General features: G+C 42.1%; 1 long non-coding RNA gene across 1 annotated transcript in view; it reads right to left on the bottom strand.

Annotated features, from left to right (window-relative positions):
• The window catches only part of LOC134477861 (uncharacterized), an 85400-nt gene extending 73710 nt beyond the window's left edge, over window positions 1–11690 (bottom strand). The window contains exons 1-2 of the long non-coding RNA XR_010050104.1: window positions 11597–11690; window positions 8145–8246 (exon numbers count right to left, since the gene is read on the bottom strand). This is a non-coding gene — a long non-coding RNA (uncharacterized LOC134477861). The remainder of the gene's footprint in view (window positions 1–8144; window positions 8247–11596) is intronic.
• Window positions 11691–21832: the final 10142 nt, after the last annotated feature.

Raw genomic sequence — 21832 nt, 5'->3', positions numbered from 1 at the left:
CGTTGTTATGCCCTCTTTTATCTCAATCTCCACTCCATTATTTACTTTTTTATCTTTATCCTTTTAATTAAAGGAAAAAAATAGCAGGATATATTATAGTAACCCACTTTGACTTTTCATTACCTTGATTTAAAGCCCTGTATTACTCTCACCATCTGGTTTTTAACTGATGTTCCCCTATTCTGTTTTGCTGGATAGTATCAGGTTCGAAAGTTTAGGCATCAGCTGTGAAGATAATGAGATTCATTATGACGCCCATTCTTGTTGACTTTTATCTACTTTTGAAGACCTACAATATCTCCAATGTTTTGGTTTTGTCGGTTTTATTCTTTACTGTTTTGTTCAATTGTATTATAACTAACGATATAGGCAATTCTATTAGAGATAGCAGGAGGCATTATAGTAACCATTGTTGATCACCTTGTATTATGTTTTTACATTATCTATTATGTCCACCCTTTTGACTTGACCGATTCTGTTCTGTTATGTCACATTTGGTTTTACTGTCTTCCAAAAAAGTAATAAGAACCGTGGGAGCAATGAAACCCAAAATGTGTAATAGTCATGGTACAAAAGAAAGGAAAAGAAAGTGCTCCAAACTATATAACTGCATGTATATTTAAGTGTATAAGATAGAAAATGATATCACAGAGTTTTATTGGATCAATGAACAGAACTGTTTGCAGTATCATTGATGGAATGTCCACTTTACAAGCTTTAATTTTGTGACTTGAACAATTATTTCTAAGATGACAATATGTAATCCATTAACTAGTGATTTCCTACTGTTCATTTTTTTTCTGTAAATCTGTATAACTTGAAAAAAAAATTAAAAAAAAAATAATCTATCCTAGAACCCCTGATTTTCCTTATTTTAACATCTAAAGATGGGTCCAAGTATGAGAGCAAAATCTGTGCTTTATAATAATCTTTATGTAGGAAAGTGAGAGATGGTTGGAAGCAAATCTTGGGAGTCCTGATCAACAGTGACATAAGTAGAGCTAACAAGAGCTGTTAGGAGACCACTCTACTCAGTGCAGCAAAGACTGGCCCATCTCATGGACCGGGGCAGATGATAACCCCCAAGGAAACCAACCCAGAGATGTGTTGTGCCTGCCTTTATTTCTGCAACTTCAGTTCAGGATATAAGGTCAATTCAGATTTTTTTCTGATCTTTTTAGTCAGAAAAAAATTTAAATAATCTAATTCAGGAGATGGCATAGCAGTTAAGCAGAGTGGTGAGCATGATTTATTGTTCTTCAATTTTTTTTTAAAAAAAGCAAAATTTCCCTTGAGTAACACTATGTTCTCCGGTAACGAGCTCTCCGTACTTTAAACACAACTTTAAACCTCAAGAGCCATGACCACTCAGAAATTTTTTGTACTTATTTGGTGACAAAACACAAGTTGTAACCCATGAGAAGCTATTTGCAGTCTTTATGTCCCAAATTCAATGTGCATATTCAGAGTAAGTAGCACAGAGCACTATGCACCTAGAGAAATCATGCACCTAGAAAAGAGAGCAGAGCAGAGCAGGACTGTGGTCCCAGACCTGCCATCACCAGCTGTACAGCTCCGGTCATCCACCTAGTCTGAGTGAACCTCACAATTTTTGAATACAAATTTGGGACAAGAAAAGGGCCTCTTTTCTTCAGAAAGTTGCTGTGAAACTTCAAGAGGCAATTTATCCAATGTTAGCAAGTTTTAATAACCATGATTTTAGTTAATAACTGTACTTTATAGAACATTTACTACACTCAAGCATTGCAGCATGGTCTTGGACTCAATTCCCAACACTAGTTTAGGAAATCGGTGTCATCATCTCTATCCTACTTAAAGGGAATTTACGAGTGAGTGGTTGACAGCTTTCTCAGGCCTATGGGGGACTAAATGATGGATCAAAACCAGCACTGCAGCCCAGCACTGCTTCCTGCCACAAGCCAGCTCCAACCAGAATGCTGTGGGAGGATGCGAAGACAGCTCTCCGTTATTTCAGGGTTATACCTAACTATACTCAGTTATCTGCAAAACCAGGAGGAGGAGAGAAAAGAGAAGCAGTGTTTCATGTGCCCAGAGAAACCAGGAAAAGATTTTTTAATGCAATAACAACACAGAATGTTTCCCTTGTCTCTCTTTGTCTCCGAATTCAGCTTTCTAGGGATGTGTTCCTTTGGGGGAAGGCAATGGAATTTCACATGTGTGTAGCCCAGGCCCAAGGTTTCCCTTAAAGAAAGTGAACTGGGAGGAAGAAGGCCATAGAAGAAAGGAAGAAAGAGCAACAGAGCCCTTGGGAGCGAGGGAGCAGTTGCACAACCTTGGCATATGCTGGGGAGTGTGGCAAGGACTCTGATTGTGGAGATCAGAACAGGTTTTATTCCCGGCCTCCCTCCTTTCCCTCCTCTTCAAATCGCAGATTTTTCCTTACTTAGTAAAAGGGGGCTCTATGACCATATGGCCCCCCAAATCCCTTCCCACTCTCATCTACTTTCATGTAAACCAAGATGTTGTAAAAAGAAAATTAGAACAAGATGCCAACGTGCATATGGGTAAGCCCCAGTTCTTCAAAATCTATTTCTCCTGTTGCTTTCACCACCATCTGACCTTGGCAGTCTGTGGCTTAGCCCATCAGAGAGAAGAGGAGATGTGGATAAACAGCTAATGTCCTTAAGGGAAAAGTGAGGAAGAAAAAGGCTGACAGAGTCTTAATACATTTTAGATGAAAATACATGTGCGTGTGTGTGTGTGTCTCAAAGGGAGGAGGGAGATACACCTTTCCAGGTCACGCTCCAGGTGACAGATTCTTCTGATCAGTCCCCGCCTTCCAATACCACATCAACTATGAACGCATTGGTGGATTGACCCCCTGAAGAGTACAGTGCTCCCATGGTCTTATCACCTTCCAAAGCCCGCCCTCTGAACACATGAGGGTTTGGGGAACATTCCAGATGTAAGCTATAGCAGGTGCTCTGGTGGCAAATGCATGACCTGGTTCTGATCATAGACTTGACCACCCTTCAAAATGGGTAGAAGTGATCGACTGGATTGATTGGGTTTAAGATTTCATTCACTCCGTTTTAGCTCAGAACAGGCAAACAAGAGGTTTCCTTGTTTAGAATATTGTCAAGATTTAAAGACACTGGGCATAAAAGGGCCTCATTGTTTAAGGCTCAATAAAGCCCACACCAAGTAAGAAATCCACTAGGATAGAGGTTCCCAGAACCAGAGCCACCTGTCAGCAGTGCACATCTGAGAAATGTCACATGAGCACCTGAGAAACCTCTTGCTTCTTACTGATGTTTGAATCCCAAACCCACTTGGCCATTTTTTTTTTTTCAAAATACCTTTTTATTTAGAAGATAAAGCCATTGCAAAATTGAATGATTTCTATTCAAATTAGTTTCATCAGCCTCATCTGATTCTCAACTTGGTATCTTGTCCTTTTCCCTTAAGCATGCACTTTGTTTTTGTTGTTTGTTTTTTTATCTGTACTGGGGATCGAACTCACGACACGCGCTTGCAAGGCAGGCACTTATGTTGCTGAGTTAAATCCCTAACTTCAAGCATGCACATTGACTTGAGATGGGCTCACAGTCCACAGTCAGGATAGGGTAACCCTTGGAATGTCTGGCACTCTATCACCCAGGAAAGGAGCAGCCTCGGGAGCAGCAGGGTTTGCTCACTGGTGAGGCTGTGCATCTCCAATGTCTGTAAATGTGTAGTTTGCTACTTTCTCTAAATCTTTCTCTTTGAAGGAAAGAAATCTGTGGGTAAGCAGGGGACCTCCAAAGGGCTTAAAGAAAATCAATAATGAAGTTAAAGGTGAGAAAAACCATAAGGTTCCTAAAAAGCTTTGATTTATCTCACACTTTGTTCTTCAAGGAAAGTGTTTTGATTCCCCTGAAAAGCATGCGTGAAATCGTGAAGACATTAATTGCATAGTCGTGAGGCTGCTCATTCAGGAGATATCCTAGTCAGATCTCCCAGCACTCACTCCTTCTCTGAAATCAGGAAAGGAGAAGAGAAGAATGAGAATCACTTCTAATCTGTGGCATCACCACCAGGAGTAAACTGGGTTTCTTAACTTTTGGAGCCCTTTCTGAAATCAAGCTAGAGATAGCTGATGAGACCACAAGAGGGAAGAATTTATCTGTGTCCTGAGGCCACACACAAAACCAGTTTCATGATGATGTTTCCTCTGATCGCTGTAATAAGCTAATCTGGGCATAACTCGAAAGCACTGGCATAGTATAGAGGTCATGTTAGTTTCCTTAGGGAGTCCTAGCCTGAGAACTGAGATTTTTATCCATCTCCATATCCTGAACAGGGTTCATAATGGGCAGGTCCACACCACATGTTCAGTCACCATCCATGCTGACTGGTCTGTGCCCCGCCATACAAGGTTTCAGAAATTTTGAATGTCACTCCATACAAGGGACATGGATGCCCAGCCCTGGCCTGCTGCGCACCTGAGGTTACTGTGGTGACCATTTCCAGCACACAGACAACTCCTTACCTCAAATGCATGTGTTTCTGATCTGGGGAGCCCAAGGAACCTGCTGTACAGCAGCAGGTATGAAGTGAGCACGTGGAAAAGTTAAACTTTCTACGGGCTACTTTCCACCCGTGAAGAATGAGCATCCTCAGGTAAATCCGAAGCCACCCATACATGCTAATTATAAGGCAAGTCCATCAAGGCTTCTCCACAGGTCGCTGATAAGACTGAGCCCCACTTGTCTGTGGGGCAGCCTACTCCTCAGTACTCCTGGAGTGCCTTTTCTCCTTTCCTGGATTCAGTTTCCCAGTTTTCATTTTCACTTCCTTTGAACTTCTTGTCCAGGGTCTGCTTTCAGGGGGAATCCAAATGAGAAACCCTTCCCCTGACACTTAGCACCAAAAACAGTATTCATAGACAATAAATATTCAAAAAGCACTCTTGATGTACAGCTGGGAAGACTGAGAAACACTTGAAACATCTTCCAGGTATAATTCCAGGTGTTCCTTGAAAGCTCTTGGGAGACAGTCCACAATTAGAGATCAGAAGACAGAGAAAATAGAATCATCTCTTTCTTTACTCCTGGTAAGATAGGCATAGGTATGGGAAGGCCGGGGGACAGCTGCCCATCTATGTACTGGGAGCTCTGGTGAACAGAGGGTGAAAGACAGTGAATGAAACAAGAAATAATTATCTGCTTTTCCCAACCCCCACCACTAACTCACCATGGCTAGTGAGTTTGCCATTTCCAGCACATGGACAACTGTTTACCTCAATGCATGTGTCTCTTGTCTACGGAGCCCAAGGAACCTGCTGTACAGCAACAGGTGTGAAGTGAGCATGCAGGAGAGTTAAACTTGCCACCGGCTACTTTCCACCCGTGAAGAATGAGCATCCATGGATGCTCAAGAATTCCACCCCTCTCACACCTATTGAGCATCAAGTAGTACTTCCTCTGTTAAACAGAAATTACACCTGATACTTTTTTTAATTGGAAGGCAGATTTTGCTTAAGTAACTGCAATTTTTTTTTAAAAAAAAAAAAAGCAATTTCAGTATAGAATTGAGCCCAACTGCAAGTTAAAGACACAAAGAAGACTTATTCAAGATTACTGCAACAGAAGGTTCCCACAGCTCAATTCTGAACGAAACAAGGGAAAGTGGTGATTTATAGATAATATAAATCTGTAAAGATGAGAAGGTGGATGGAAAATTACTAAGAGGAACTTGGTCAGGTATGATGGCTTGAGGCACAAGGGCACTTGATTGAACACCAGAGGTGGAAGATAGCTGCCAAACAGGGCTGGACAGCACATGGACAAGGCCTGACAGAGAAGCAGGCTAAAGGATATCATCCACAGAGCTGGTCCCGGAACCCTGTAACACCTCTCCTCCAATACAAAAGCTGCCAGAAGCTTTCAACATTCTGTCTGCACAACCAACCCCTAGTTATAAAGCATTTCTAGGTTTTTGGAAAGAGTGAGGGAGACAGATAGACCTAGCACTTAATTCTTTTAGAGGGTTTGTAGATGCAAACTGGAAAGTATATAGTTCAATAAATGGCGTGATGTGGAAAACATAACATGAAATCAACATGGTTTTACTGGGTTTTTAAAATTTTTTTTGACTTTCCAGACGATATGACATTTTATCTATGACCTGAAAGTTGAGTATTCTTGTTGTCAAGGCAACAAGAATAAAAAAGAACACCATCATATAACAGCATGGCCGTTTCAGGAGATTGAAAAAAAAAGAGTTTTATCTGACCTAAATGCAGCATAAGGCTAAGATGTGGGGGAGATGTGAAGCTGTAAGCTGGTATATTAGATTAAGGCCACATCATAAAGATTCATAAGGGCCACAATATAGAAAGACTTTTCATGTCCTTCAGTCAGTGGCTTAACTCAGGCCCACCTAGAAGAACAGTCAAAAAATTAGAAGAAAATTCCTCAGGAAGTGATTTCTACCCAATCAACCCATGGTCCATGAATGATAGGTCCACTATTGTGAGCACCAAGAGCTCAATCCCCTCAGTGAACACTGGGGGAAACTAGGGGAGGTGCCTCAGAGTTTTCCCAGCTAAGAGGCAAGAAAATTGAAATTTCTTCCAAGTGCCATCCATCATAGCTGAGGTTTGATGCTCAGTTATTTCAGGTCCCCATCTAGGCACCACTTGAACTTCCTGGACCAGAAACAGAAAACAGAAAGGGCCACTGTGCTAATGACAGTAAGGCATGCAGAGGACTTGGGACGCCAACAATAGAGTAGTGTAGTTTGTGAAGCATCAAGGGGTAAACTTCCACATTTTCCAAGTGTATTTGACCAGAATCTCCTTTGCATAGGGCATCCTGAAAGACTGATAATAACTATGAGGGGTACTTGCAGTGGACAACAATCTATAAAAGGCCTTGTTGTAAATGCTTTTAGCTTTGCAGGACATGTGTTCTTTATTATAACTGCTCAACTTCATTGTTCCATCCCCAAACCAGTCATAAGACAATATACAAACCAATGATCACGATTGTATTTCAATAAAACCTTACAGAATCAGATGGCCCATGAGCTACGGATTTCTGTTTCATTCCTACAGTTCTGTAACAGCTCTAGAATTCTAAGGCATGATAGTGGTTTCCCTATTCACCAAAAAGAGCACTTAACTGATCTGAACCGAGCCTTCTCTTTCCTCCTTTCCAAGCAGATCTGAGGTAAATGTATTCCGATTGATGGGCTTGACCTCTCTGCAGCCCCATCCTGGCTAGCCTGTAGCAGCAGCCTGTGTGTCTCATTTTGCCCAAGGTCACTCTGTTGAAGAAAGCAATGGAGCCTAATTTAATTATTCTACTGGGGGAAAATAAAAATAGTGCTGTCTCATAACAGAATATTCAGTGTCGCAGGAAGAGAAAAATAAATAGCAGCTCAAAATAAACAAGCCCTGCCCACTCCTCCTGAGGGCCCTAGAGAGGGGTGAAGACTGAGGTAGAGGAGGTGAGCAGTAGGTCAAATGATAAGACTCAACACCAGATTCTTTACTAAGTTTTAAAACAGAAAGAAAATATTTCTCCTCGACAGCCAGCTAGCCTGCTTTTATTAGCCACCTAGTAAATGCCAGGGATTCATTCCTTTACAATATACTGATTCATTTAATTAGAATATTACAAACGTCTATACACATTGCCAGACACTGTGCTAGACAAAACAGGCTACATAATTTATGGGGTCCAGCACAAAATGAAAACACTGAGCTCCTGTTCAATAATTAGTAAGAAATTAAGAATGCTGACACACACTATTAAATCAGCACGGGACCCTTGGGGTGCGTGTGCACTTAGCTTTCCCAAACCTGGGATGAAAGTGCCTGCCTGCCACACCTAACTTGAAGGAGGAAATGACTTCAGAGTGTTTAGTCCATGGCCAGTTAGCACAGTGAACCAAAGTTGCCCACCTCACAGCAGCCAAGAAATAGAACAGGTGGGAAGGGGCACCAAAGAAGAAAGAGATAGGAACCAAAAACAGCCCCCAAGGTCACACCTCTATGAGCTACTGAGAAACAGCCAGAAGTGAGCTTGAATTACATGCAAGGCATTTCTTAACTGAATCAAGTTCATAATATGCTTAATTGTCACAGTGTACAAACTCATAGGTCACATACTCACAAAGCCAGCTTCGGTGTAAAATGTTGGTGTTTAGAAATATATATGGGGTTAGAAAGAAGACTCTTCATCCCAGAGAAGGCTTCACCTCAGAAAAGCCAGTATCTAGGAAGGAAACAATACGTGTATAATAAGACGACTGCTAGGAATTCATACCATCCTTTTCGATTCCTTTCCTACTTTTATCCTCTATGATCCCAAGAAGATTCTATGCTCAATAGCCAGCTCCTATGCTGTTTTGCTGGCTTCTGCGCCTGAACTTCCAGAAAACTGAACATTTTCCACCACTGATTTGTGTGTGAATCCATCTCCTCTATCCTTACCCCTAGGTGGGTCAAACCTGAGGCCAGACATACCCCGAGCCCACACCTCCCCGCAGTATTGAGTCACACCCAGTTGAACTCACCCCTTCCTATTTCTCCGCGAGTTCTCCTGGGAACACTAATCAATCACCTCCACAAACTAATTCTTCTTTCAAGGTCTGTCCTTGGGAGACCCACCCTGAGATACACGCATATAAATTACACAGAGGTGTTCTAGGCCAAGTGTTTTGTTCCCTCAAATCCACATGTAGGTGGGGCTCTGTGGGAGATGTGGCTACAAGGATGGAGCTCTCATGAATGAAATGAGTGCCCCGTACACGAACAGGAGAGAGATTATTTCTCTCAGCTATGTGAAGATAAGAGACAAACGCCCTTGCTAGAACAATGTTTGCTAGCACACAGACCTTGGGCTCTCAAACCCCCACCCCAAACTGAAAAGTAAATGTGAAGTCACTTGTCTATGGTACTGTTACAGCAACCCAAACCAACTATGCAAGCAGTGAGGTGGGAAATGAGAAGCAAAGATCCTGAGAAAGCCAAGCACATTCAGACACAGACAAATGACAGCAGAGCTTGCATGGAGGAGATGGGAGTCCTGGATGAGCTGGTATTTGCATCAGGTCCTGACCAATAAACACTATTTCACAGGGTCAAAATGAATAGGAAAACAGGAAAGGCACAGCATTTACTCCCTGCAAACAGCTCCCCACTCTCCTCTGCCTTGCTCTGTGTCCTGGAAGGCAGACCTGATGGCCAGGCCACCATGAACACACCTGATGTCATCTGAACAGACTGCAGCAACAGGCAGCCTCACCTTCTGGCTTACAAGCCAATGACCTTGGAGATAAGATGAGTGGACAGACCTATAATGAATGGATGAGTGGGGGCACAGATGGAAGGAAGGATGCAATCAGTCGTCTCTGCGTATTGCTATTAGGTGGCTTGCCTGTGACTTTCTAGTGTACCGACACAGTCACGCTTTGCTTAACTACAACGAAAAGTTCTAAGAAATGCTTTGTTAAGTGATTTCATCACTACAGAAACTTCACACAGTGTACTTACCCAGTTGGTGTCCCCTGCTACATACGTAGGCTACATGTCACATGCTGTCATTTTTAGGTAGTCGGTCATTGACCAAGCCATGGTTCTACAGGGTATAACTTTCTTTGGCTAAAGTCATTTGTTCATCTTCCCATGATATTTTCAGTTTCTTATTTAGCTCTACAGCTAAGTTTCAGAAGTCTCATGTCAGAGGATAATTTTGTATTCAGTTTTCTTCCAATGAAGTCAGAATCTCTGAATTGTCACTGTACTACAAGATGATTCTGACAGGAGGTTGCAGTTGCAAAGAAAAGGAAAGTGTGAGAAAGATTTTACAAAGTAAACATCACTAAGAGGAAGGAGTGAGGCAGCTAAAAGAACTGTGACTTGCTGAAGCGAGCTTTTCCTTTTGAGTCACGAGGAGCTCAGCTGAACAGCCCAGCAGTGACCAGCCCACAGCTCCCTCCATTCTCCTACTGACTTTTGACCAACATGCTAAGCATCCATGTGGCTGCTGCTTGACAGTCCCTTTCTGCATTTTGAAGAGAGATGAGGCAGGGCCTTATGCAAAGAAATACCTATTTCAGGGGGAAGAAACTCCACTGTACATACACCATGCGTGGCATATGGTACCATGCCAATCAGAATCCTCACACAACTCAGCTGACACACTCAAGCAGGTTGGGGATGTGAAACTTGACAAAATACAGGGCCATTTACAAAGAGCAGACCGTGAGGGAGAACCCATGAGGGGTGCTAAGGCACCCTGGACCCAGCAGCAATGGGGAGCCATGGGTTGCGCTTCTGTGGGAAACAGGTATATGTCCACTGGACAGGGAAGAAGCTGGAAGGGCCTCTCCTGCCCAGATGATTCAGCAGAGGCTCAAAGAGGAAAATATAGGTGACAGCATCTGCAAACAGCATTCTCTGAAGGCAGCACTGCGTGCCTCGGCATCCCCTCCAGCACACACTGCCTCTTACTCTCTGCTTATTGCTCTTCACACAAAACATAGTCTTGGCTGTGGCAAGTAAGCATCATTTGGCAGCCCACGCGACGCACCCTCCCCTTCGGAGGTGCTACCACTTTCCTGTGCAGTGCACACTGTCACTGCTCTGTGCCCAGAGCTGACCTCTGCTGTCCCTAAGATACTGTCTTAGTTACTTTACTCGTCACTGAGACAAAATACCTGATGACCAAAGTCGGGAAAGGAAAAGTTTATATCTTATGGTTTTTGGAGGTTTCAGTCCATACTCAGTTGGCTCCAAGGTAGGGTGGCATGGCAGGGCTGCAGTTCCTGGTAGCTGCAAACAGCAAACCCGAAATTGGCAAGAGAGAGACACGCCTTCTTCCTGCCATTACATTACATCCTGGCTCCACTCCTATGTGGGTGTAGCACTGACACCATCAATCCAAGCACTATACAATGAACCAATCACAGATGCATAATGTAAGCGCATAAGGCCTGAGGGCCACTGACATAAACCATGACAGATATCAAGTGATTTTAAGATCCTGATACTAAAGAACTGATGCTAGTTTTGGAAGGAGTCATGAAGCACTTTTGTCTTTCATGGTAATATTGCAATATTTAGGATTGCAGAAACTTCATGTCCTAAGATCGGCTTCAAAATAATAAAGAAGCGGCAAACTGCATGAAGATTACATTCACCATAAGTTGGTAATTACTGAAGCTGGGTGATACTGAACGAAACTTCACTGTAGTGGTTTGATTACTGCTGTTTGTGTGAAATTGCCCCATATAAGTTTTAATATCTGCTGTGTCTCACACACACACACACACACACACACACACACGCTTACACAACAGGACAGGCATGAGAGTGAGTAACGTGTATGAATCAGGCAAACCACATTTGAGCCTGATTAGATCTGGACCAAATCACTTCCCCTCTCAGGACTTTAGTTTCTTTGTCAGTTTAAAATAGAAAAATTGATCAATGGTTTCTGCACAAATCCATGACCCTCAGACAACCACAGTGAGACACAGCTGACATTCTGCAGGTTAAATTATCCGCCTTTGGCCTCAGCTTTCCCACCCAGCACCCTCAGCATCTGCCCCACATGCTCACCAAAAGGATCCACAGTAGGCTGATACCTGGGTTCCAATGGACATAAGGGGGACTGAGCCAAAGTCCTTAGTCATTTAGAAGCTGCCCCTTCCTTCCGCCTCCTGCCAACAGCCACCTCAGAGCCCTCTCAAGAAGGCTCTCCAGTCTTGTTCAGTTCTGATAAGAGGAAACCTCCCTTTCATTCACCCCGTGGGCCCAGCATGACTACATTCCCAGTGTGACAATGCACAACTGCCCTGCACAGCGTTAAACCTTTAGAGCGAGCCCCAGAGACTGCTTCCCCTCTCCTTGAAAATACCATCCATGGGGAAGGGGGCCTAAAAGAAGGAGAGAGACACTAAAGAGAGAGGTTTGGAAAAATCTACATGAGAAATAGAATAAGTGAAAGTAGTTGTTGGGTTTTTTCTAATGTCTTTGGGCTTTTTGTAAGAAAAAAAAGATATTGTTCATTACACTTTTTAAAAATCACAAAAAGTACACTGTCATATAAAATCCTCTATGCAAAAGTAACTATGGTGAGCACTTGGGGATAGACAGTCCAAGAAAACTACACGGAACCAGGGCTCTGAGGAGAAAAGTCTGATTTCAGGACTGGGCCAACAGAGCACAAGAGGGGACTGAAGTTCCACATGCTGGAGAGAAGAAAATACTCAGAAATAGCGAGAGCTGCAGGGTGGGCTACAGATGGCCAAAGACGAGAGTATCCTCAGCCAAATAAGCATAGAATGAACAATAAATGAATCAAACTATCATACATGCCAGTACATGCACGCATATGCCCATATGAAAATGTTTATATATTCCACATGCATGTATGTTTTCCATATGTATATCAAATGTTTGGACAATAGCGTTAAGAAAATCGATCATAATAAATTTAGCTGCATTTTATACATCTTATTGTACTAATAGTCATCAAATCTTAAATTACCCTCATATTACTTTGTCCTTAATGATGATTTTCTATTTCTTCAACTGCTTGGTGCCTCCATTTTCTGATATTATAACTGAATACTCAAGACTCTACAATGTAGAGTAAAGGTTTACTCGAATCAGGGTTCTGCAGGCAGGGAAGCTCCGAAGCCTGGCATTGACATACACATCCTATTTGGTGATGATTCTCTTTTTGGATAAAGAAAATGTGGCTTGTATATACAACGGAGTACCACTCTACCATAAAGCAGGGTAAACCAGAGATTTTTTAGGTAAATGGATGCATCTTGAGACCATACTTTTAAGTGAAACATTCAGAACTCATGTTTAAATATCATATTGTTTCTCTTGTGTGAGAAATTGAAAGCATAAATAAGGACCGAAATGAATGATAGATAGTGAGAAGCAGGAAGAAAATATTCAAATGGGAAAGGGAACGAGAGAGGGGAGAGCTGAAAGGAAAGGAAGGGAAAAAAAGAGAGTAAAAAGAAAAAATTGAAACAAAGCTTTTGCAAATAAGGAGAGAAAGAAGAGTTGAAGGGAAGGAAGGGGCATGGAAGAAAACAAGAATCAAGATACATTGCACACAGGACCAAACTCCCTATGATGAATGTGATCATTATGTATATCAAAAGTATAACAATAAAATCAATTCTTTAAAACTAGAGACAACATTAAGAAGGCAGAATGGTGAGCTGCAGAGTTATTCACAGCACAGTATATAGCTTTAAAGGACTTGTGTCCTGAATACTTGAAGAACTCATACAAGTAGATAACAGGAAAATAAGCTATCCACCTGAAAAAATGGACAAGAAAACATTTAAAATGAAAAGACAGACAGACCATAAGGATATGGAAGGATGCTTGCCACCATTAGTCATGGCAAAGGTACTCTTTAGTCCTGGAATACTGGGCTTCAAGTTCTTGGAATAGTCATTAGAGAATTTCTTGGAAGTGCCAAGTGCCCCACTAGTCTCCTCCACAGTCTAAAGTCTACGGTCTGTCCTTATCATTTAAACTTAACCAAACCAGACATGCAGCAAGCTTTGCATGCTATGTGCATGAAATCCAGATATCTAGCAACTTTAAAAAAACCTAAGTGTCAATATCCTCATACTGAATCTCAAACAATTCTGGCTTCGTTTGTGTGGGTGAACTTGGACTCTGAAATAGGATTCGCCCACCATTTCTGCTTAGCAATTATGCAAGCTTTTTTTCCTTAGAGACTGCAAACCAGCTATGGAAATCCAATTTTTGCCTCTTCTAAATATGCACACTCATACTCCAGACTTCTCATCTGTGAGTCTATAAAAAAGAAAAAAGTAAGCCAAAAGGAAAAAAAGACAATATTCTCATTTCAGAACTTAATCTAAAGCTGGCTTAAACTCACCCCCAAGCCACAAATAAGAATAATAGCAATCGCTCATTAGATACCGATTAGAATTCGATTAGAATAAATCTCTCTAAGAAAGATAGGATGGAGGCTGAGGGGTCTGAATACTTAAATTGGTGGAGTTATTTAGAGTCAGTTTACTGCTAATCCTTTGAAATGTTGGACAATTTTTTTCCTAGTCCTATACGCAATCAATGGTCATATTTGCTGAGAGCTTACCATGTACCAACCACAGTGCTGTACCTTTCATGTAATATTTTAAGAGCCCACTGGTTCAGAAAATACCTCTCTCCTATCTACAGGGGCTGAGAATGGCTGAGGAATTTGCCCAGGTCATGAGGGTAATGAACACTTGGTGTGTAATTCAAGCCCAGGTGGGCTGATTCACGCATGTTTTCTTAATTTTTTTCAACCTAAAAAATCTTGAATCCATCTGGAATTTATCTTAGAGCAAGACATGAAATGAGTCATCAATATTTTGTTTTCTGAAAATATAACCAACTGGCCTGTCATAATTTAAAATAAAAGTGTTATTGTTTAATGATTTTAATGATGTGGAGAAATAAATGTGCCTGATGTATGCTGAGTGGAAAAACAGAGAGGAATGCTAAGATGCATACTTAGTGCAATTCTTTATATTAAACGTAAAATGTGCAGCTATCAGGGTGACATTCATGAGACATCCACCGGGAAATAGAGACCGAGACCAGAAATCTATGCTCAGACTGCTCAGGTGGCTCTGAAGCCCACACGTTTCTCTCATGCCCTCTGAATGTATTGTACTTAGCCTCACCTCTATAAAATGTGAATGGTAGTATAATTTATCCCCTGAGGTAGCTGAAAGACTGAAATCAGTCTGTGAAACAGCAGAGTATTCAGCTTTAAAACACTGTACAAATACATATGCTAACTACATTAAGATTGTAGCTACTAAATGGTATAATGACACGTATTTAACTCTTTAGTCAAAAAAGTCCAAATATTCCAGTTGTTATAGTTGTTTGTTTACACTCAGGAGAAGGGATATTTTGGCTAGATGGTTGGTTGGGTTGTTTGAACTAAGGGTCTTCATACTGAGCCCCAATGCCAACTCATTTTTATAGTTTTTAAGACAGGATCTTGCTAAGTCATTAAATTGCCCAGGCCAGACTCAAACTTGTTATCCTGCTGCCTCAGCCTCCCAGGGGGCTGGGATAACAGGCACACAACACCTGCTTGACTAAGAGCTAAGTTTTATGTGAAGATATTCTAAAAACCAAAAAAGAAAGCCTCTTACAAACTTCCTTGGGCCGTACCTTTGCCGGAGAGCCTCTGTCTCTCGTGGAAAATAAGATCCTCATTTCCATAAACTGATAATACAGGGCACATCAGAGCAAGCGTTTGTGAAAAATAGGATCCTTAAATAACAAATTGGATGTGTTTGACATTATGAAAACAAGAAGCAATAAATATAAATAAGCCCCAGGTAAATTATCTCTTCAAGTCTTTGAGGTGCTGTAAGAATTGGGAATGTGTTATATTGCATTATAATTTATAATTGGATTTTAAAACCTGTTCAGTAATAGGACTGGGAATTAATTCTCAATTCACACATTCTTATATTGCTGGGAATGCTGCCAAACTGGACTCCATGTGAGAAAGACTTTCATGTACGTATAGAAGTCAGGGGCCTGCCTGGCCCCCAGGACACCAATCCAGGCATGGAGAACTGTTTGGCTAAATTATGCAAAAACTATACAGTTCTGTAGTTCCATAGGCTTCTGACAAGTTAATGAAGTAGAGACTTATCTAGATTTCTTCTGAGACAATTAATGAAAACATCAGTTGCATGAACTAGGAAAAAAATGAGAGAAAAGCTTAATCTGTTTCCTATAGGCAAGAGTCTACTATGGGCCTGAGACTGCTGATGTTCAGAAATTCAACATGGGGGAATAAAGACAAGACACTAGCTTCAAGGTGTCATAGTCTGGGTCAAGCAAGGCCTCCAAAGCCTAGCGCACAGACAGGGCTTTCATAAGATGACTGAATCTTGGGGCAGCACACAGGATGTGAGGAGATGGCTCACTGCAGAGTGACCTGGAAGAGCCCATCGCCTCCAGGTTCCTCTCTTTCCTCTCTGCTTCCCAGCTTCTATGATCTGAGCATCTTTCCTCTGCCCAGATCCTTATACCAAGACCTTTTCTTCTAGGGACCAGCTGACCGTGCACTGAAAATAGGAGCCAAAGTTACCCTCTCCTCCTTTAAGTTGTGACTTTCAGGTGTTGTGTCTCCTTGTGGAGAAAATAAGATATTGGCACCTGTTGTTCTACGGTGCTGAGCCCCAGTCTTCTATGACCCACTTTCTGTCTGGGACTTAGAAAGATAATCAGCAGTCATTCCAGTCTGATTCAGTTTCTTGAGCTGTCTGAACTTTGTTTTCTGTATCTGTCCAGTAAGAACACTGACCTTGCAGTGTGTCTATGAGGATTCTAGATAATTTATATCATGCACCTATCAAATACCTGACACTCAACTGGGTGCAGGTGGTTGCTAGCATTTACTGGGATGCTGATTTCAAAGGCCTTCGGAGGTCTGGTCACAGGCTAGTTTGCTAATATTTCAATCCTTTTAATTAAGAATATATTTTTCCTACCATTGTATTTAAAGCTTAGTAGCAAACACTTGAGAATAATGGCAATTTACTTAAATTCACACAATCCTGAAAACCATTCATGTCAGTTTATAACAAGTTCTGAGGGACTGGAAGAAAGAAAAACACATTTGCAACCTCTCCATGACCCTGAGAACCTCAGTGAGCCACACAGGCAGGGAGAAATCCTATCCATCATCCCAGGAACCTCGACCCAGAAGAACCCCAGTGCCTGGCCCATTCTCCTACTCCACAGAATGGGTAGTCAGCACAGGAAGCACCTGGCAACTAGCTTGTACAGATGAATCCAGAGCAAATCCACTCTAACAAGAAGAAACACTTTGTATACAAACTCCTAATTTATGATTGGTTCTCCTATATAACTGTAGACTTTGCTCCTATGGTCCAAAGTACAAAATCGATAGTTACCACAGTTTATCAGTTTCTAAATTGTGCTTGATGCTGTCATTATTGCTAATTATACTACTATAGCTAGGCTGTCAAGTCAATTGTAATCTTTGTTCTCCCTTGTGTAACAGTATTGGGAAACTCTGGGGTAATTACCTCAATATGGGCCTCCACCAAAAGACTGAGGACTGCGGCAAACAGAAATCAACATTCCACTCTCAACTAGGAAGCTAAGATCTTGGGATAGACACAAACCAAGAGTCTTCTACACTCAGAAGATATCCCTGAAAAACAGACACTTACTAGAGAAGCCTCAACATTACTGATATTGCTACCAAAAATCACAAGGATCACCACATAAAGTAAAATAAAAAATTTTATGTAGAAAGTGTCAAGATGAGGAACAAAATGCAATCTCAGACCTCCAGCTCACCCAGAACAAATCCAGGAGACATCTACATAGAATAAATTGGAAGTCACACGCCTAAAATTTCTGAAATGATAGCAACTGATTCTGTAAGATTGTAGAGGAAATCAGAACACAAATAATCCCTCAGGTTAAAAAAAAAGAAATGACAATCATAATGAGAGAATTATTGAGCACATCTAAAGAAGACACAGGTTAAAAAGTAAAGGAGCATAGGAAAATTATAGAAACATTGAATGAACATTACAGGAAAGAATTAGAATACATGAAACGATTCAGAGAAATATCCAGGAAATTAAAACTTCCACTAAAAGCTGGCAAAACAACTTGAATGAAACTGAAGATGGACTTTCAGACCTTGAAGACAGGATTGCAGCTAATGGTCATGAAAAGAAAGATCTCTTAAAAATAGTTAGGAAATAACAATTCAACACCTGCAAGATGATATACATATATATATATATATATATATATATATATATGTATGTATATCACAGGTGTCAACAAAAAAGCAAGACTCAACAAAAATTATGTAAAAGACTGTTTGCAAAAGTAATAGTGAAAATTTCCCAACATAGGAAAAGAATCTGACATATGTGTGAGTCATGTAGAACACCTATTAGCCACAACCAAAATAAATCTACAGTCAGAAAGAAATTGAAAGGGAAGATATATCTCATTTCTGGTGGCAAGTATTACCCTGATATCAAAATCAGAGAAAGACCCAACCAAAAAGAACTACAGATCAATCTCCCTAATGAATGTAGATGCAAAAATCCTCAGAAAAATACTAGCAATCAGAACACAGTAAATCATCAAGAAGATAGCACACTACCCTATGACAAAGTGGGATACACAAATCAATAAACATAATGCACCATATCAACAGGGCAAAAGACAAAAATCATCTGATCATTTCAATAGAATCTGAAAAAGCTTTTGATAAAGTCCAAAGCTTATTCATGATAAAAACCCTACAGAAAATTAGAATATGTGGTCTTTACGTAAATCTGATGAAAACCATCTACGACAAACCAACTTCCAACATCATACTAAATGAAAGCTTTCATTGTAAAGTCAGGAGCAAGACAAGGATGCCCACTATCACCACTCCCATTCAATATAGTTCTGGAAATGTTAGCTAGTGTTAGCTAGTTAGATAAGTGATAGAAATGAAAGTAATAAGGACAGAAAAGAAAAAAAGTGAAATTATTATTCACAGATGGTGTGATACTCTACAGAGAAGACTCCAAAAACTTCACCAAAAACATCTAGATTTAATACAAATTCAGTAGCATAACTAGATACAAAGTCAACACTCAAAAATTGATTGCATCCCTGTACACAAACGATAAACTCACTGAGAAAAATTAGAAAAACCACACCCTTCACAAACTATCCAAAAAACGAAATACTTAGAAATCAACCTAACAAAGGAAGTAAAAGTTCTGTACATTAAAAATTACAGTACTCTGAAAAAGAAATTAAAGACAATCTCAGAAAATAGAAAAATATTCCTTATTCATGGATAGGAAGAACCAACATTGTGAAAATGGCCTTACTCCCAAAACTGTTATACAGATTTAATGCCATCCTAATCAAAATACCATTAGCATATCTCACAAATTTAGAGAAAAAATTCCCAAAATTCATCTGGAAACAGAAGAGATCTAGGAGAGTAAAGACAATCCTGGGCAACAAAGGCAAGCAAGAGGCATCACAATTCCCGACTTGAAATTATACTACAAAGCCACAGTGAGAAAATCAGCATAGTACTGGCAAAAAAAAAAAAAAAAAAAAAAAGATGCACTGTTTTACTTATCTGATTACATTGATGAAATTCAGTAGTTATATTTATAAATTCACTTGGACTTAATGAGAAAAGTCTGGATTTGAAGCCTTTAGAAATATGATTTTCCAGGGCTGAGAGTGTAGCTTAGGAATAGAGTTTTTTGCCTTGCATGCACAAGGCCCAGATTTCAATCCTCAACACCACAAAGATGTCTCCAGCAAACAAGCTTTCCTGTTCTCCCCTGTGTCCTGGCCCTGTTACGGCCTTCCTGCCCCCTGCAGTAGAGTCTGATGATGTAAGACAGCTCTCCCCTCCCTGCCCCTGTGAATGTATTCAGAGCATTTATTTAATTAAGACTGCAGGCAGGTGAGACTGCATGCCAGGGTGGTGAGTGGTGGACAAGCAGGACTTCCCATTCCTCTTTCGCCCCTCTGGCAGGCAGCTTTGTGCAATGCACAACCTATACAACATCTACAGTGTGGATGTTAAATATCCACCAAAGTCATAAGCTAAAGACCCAGTCCTCAGGCAGCTTTGCAGGGAGGTACAGAATATGACCTGGTGGAAGGTTCTTAGGCTGCTGGAGATACGCTCTTAAGGGATCCTATAGGACCCTGATCCCTCCTTGTCTATCATTGCCTCCTCCTTCTGAGGTGAGCAATGACTTACCAAGAACCAAAGCAAAGAGGCTACGGCTCATAGAACAAACCTCCAAAACTCTGAACCAAAACACGCTCTTCTCTTCATAAGTTAGCTCTGGCATTTTGTAAAAGTAACAGAAAGCTGACTGACACAGCCAGCACAGTTGCCTTGGGAAAACTGGCCCATCAGGAAACGCATTGAGCTGTTTTTCTAAAGTTGGAGGGGTAGGAAATGGGGTGAATCTAATCGTTGCAGACACCAGGCACATGGCACCTCGTGCTGAGATAACTAGCACCGGGCTGCTTGCCTCTGACTGTGGAGCGGTAAGCTGTGCTTCACGTGGTGATTTCGGTCCCAGTTGCTTGTGTTTTTGACAACCGGCTGCTCTTCAGCCGTGGTGCCTCCTGCGCTTTGCCTGCCTGCGGGATGCACCTGCGAAGGAGCGGCTGAGGCGCAGGCTGGGGCGGCTTTGGAAAGCTACCCAGGCGGAAACTAAAGACAAAAGCCTTGCAACCAGATGCTATTCCACCCCTGAATTAAGCAGCTGTTGCTGGGGTTGCAGAAAGATAAAAGGATTGAACCCTTCCTTCAAGAGGAGCCTTCAAGAGAAGCTTCTCAATTTGGCTGGGGGTGGCTGAGGAACCTCTCACTCACCACTGCTGACAACATCCTAACTGTGGGACTGCCTGACAGCTGGTGGTCGGGTTGCCATGTCAACACGAAGAGATGCGAATGGGTTTTGTGAATTCATTACCCAGGTCTCCATCTGAGTAGCTCTCAGCTGTAGGTAAAGCTAAGAAACTTGATCTGCAATGCCCAGACTGCCTCCCTCAGCGCTAGAATTATTCTCACCCAATGGGAAACCCTGGGGAGCCCAGGAAGCACCCAAAACCCAGCAGGCAGGTGGGAGAGTGAGGAGGGAGGGATCCTGGAGTTGAAGCACCCTGAGTATTTCATTAATGGGAATGAACACTTATGGAGCCCTGCTTGTGTCTGGGTTTCTACTAGAAACCCCACAAATGCGACTTGATTTGATTTGATTCTCCGAGCTATGCTGAGGTGTTGATGTTACCATGTCCACTTCACAGATAAGCAGAGAGAAGCTAAAGGGACAGAAGCAGCAGAGCGACAACTGACCAAATGAGGACACCTGCATAAAATGAACTGTCCTTTCTGCAGCCACGCATATGAAAGACATTTCATGGGCACATTCGCCCTTAGCCTGGTGTTAAGTAAAAGAGAATAGTAGGCAGAGTTACATCATTCAGCGTAGCCACGGATAAAATATGTACCCATAGGAAGAAAAGCATGGAGAATAATACTACGGAAATAACCGAAAACGACCCCCATGGGGACCGCAAAGGCTGTCTGTTGGGAGCCGTGGCACTGTCAAGTCATCAGACGCGGTGATTGCGAGGCCTGTGGGAAAGTACAAAAGCCTGAGCTAGATTACCCCTCTCATCGAGCCCGCCTGTGTGGCACCTGTTTCTTATCACCCCACTAAGTTCCTGCCTCACAGGGTAGTCTGCCTAGCTATTAATCCTATATATAGCCAGTGCCTCCACCCCCGAGAGAGAGAGAGAGAAGCACGAAAGGAGCCGCGGGGAGCGGACCGGTAGAGGCTTCGGGGGAGACTGAAGCACAAAAGGAGCCGCGGAGAGCGGACCGGTAGAGGCTTCGGAGCGAAGCACGGAAGGAGCCGCGGAGAGCGGACCAGAGGAGGCTTCGGCTGGGAGCGATCCCAGGGCAGGCTGTACAGAGAGAAAATAAAAGAAAAGGTTGTCCACTGCCAGACTTTGTCGTGTGTCCTTCCTGCCGGCCGGGAGCGACATCGACATTTGGTGGCCCGCACGGGGATTGATCAACCCCGAGACGCGGCGGTGGACTGCATTCTCCTACACAGTGCTGCAGCTGCAGGACAGGTGAGTAGAGGATAAGCCTGGGCCCTGGGTGGCGCGCACCTACAGGGTTTGTAGACTCCTCTCAACCTCATGCGTAAGTGGCGGGTTTCT

Source organism: Cavia porcellus, unplaced genomic scaffold (assembly GCF_034190915.1).
Source record: "Cavia porcellus strain 051 isolate PalLab524CR breed Dunkin Hartley unplaced genomic scaffold, mCavPor4.1 scaffold_10, whole genome shotgun sequence".
NCBI classification, from domain to species: domain Eukaryota; kingdom Metazoa; phylum Chordata; class Mammalia; order Rodentia; family Caviidae; genus Cavia; species Cavia porcellus.
This window is presented reverse-complemented; position numbering and strand designations above follow the sequence as displayed.